The following is a 1,169-nucleotide window of genomic DNA, read 5'->3' on the forward strand; positions in this document are numbered from 1 at the left end:
GCAAAAGATTTTAAAGACAAATTGTCTGGCTTTTAGTGATGATTATTTATTATAATTGCTTATGATATATGAATTACTATATGATGTATGTGTTATTCATATAATAATTATACCCTAAATCCATTACATGAGCAATTTTAGTTTAATAATTAAGCATTTAGTTTAAATTAATATACTGTACATATATACAGGTAATATGTAATATAAATAAGCTTTAGAATCAATAGATAAACTACACGTGACCTTACAATTCTCTGTATACCTATATGTATGAGTGTATGTATATACACACGTGGTCAGAATTATTGGCACCCTTGGTAAATATGATCAAAGAAGGCTATGAATATAAATCTGCATTGTTAATCTTTTTGATCTTTTATTTATAAAATTCACAAAAATGTTACCTTTCATTGAGAATAAAAATTTTAAATGGGGGGAAATATTATGAAATAAATGTTTTTCTCTAATACACATTGGACACAATTAACGGTACCCTTTTATTCAATACTTTTTGAAACCTTCATTTGCCAAAATAGTATAGGAGTTTTCTCCTATAATGCCCGATGAGGTTAAAGAGCACCTGACAAGAGATCAGAGACAATTCCTTAATCCAGAATCTCTCCAGACGCTTCATATTCCCAGCTCCATGATGGTGCTTCTCCTCTTCAGTTCACCACACTCATCTTCTATAGAGGTCAAGGAACTGGAATGGCCATAGCAGAAGCTTGGTTTTGTGCTCGGTGACTCATTTTTGTGTTGTTTTTATGGTTTGTTTTTAAACGGTTGGAAGATCCAAACATGGCCCATTATAAGATTTCTAACAGAGTCAGTCACTTTTAGATTTTTTATCTGTTGGTATTTGATAGAATCAAAGATGCCATGTGTCTAAACAAGATGTCCAGGACCTCCAGCAGAAATATAGGCCCACAACATTAAAAATACAGCAGTATATTTCATTGTACACACGGGGTATTTTTTTATTCCTGTGTGCACCAAACCCATCTTGAGTGTTTGTTGCTAAAAAGCTAGTTTTTTTTGTTACAGAAACCAGTCCCATTTGAAGTTCCAGACGTGTCTGACAACAGAATATGCTGGGGATTGTTTTTTTGGTGAAAGCATTTTCTTTTCTTGATTTTTTCCTTGAAGCCCTCCCAAACAACATGTGGTGA

Source organism: Sinocyclocheilus grahami, unplaced genomic scaffold, assembly GCF_001515645.1.
Source record: "Sinocyclocheilus grahami isolate Dianchi unplaced genomic scaffold, SAMN03320097.WGS_v1.1 scaffold99.1, whole genome shotgun sequence".
Taxonomy (NCBI): Eukaryota; Metazoa; Chordata; class Actinopteri; order Cypriniformes; family Cyprinidae; genus Sinocyclocheilus; species Sinocyclocheilus grahami.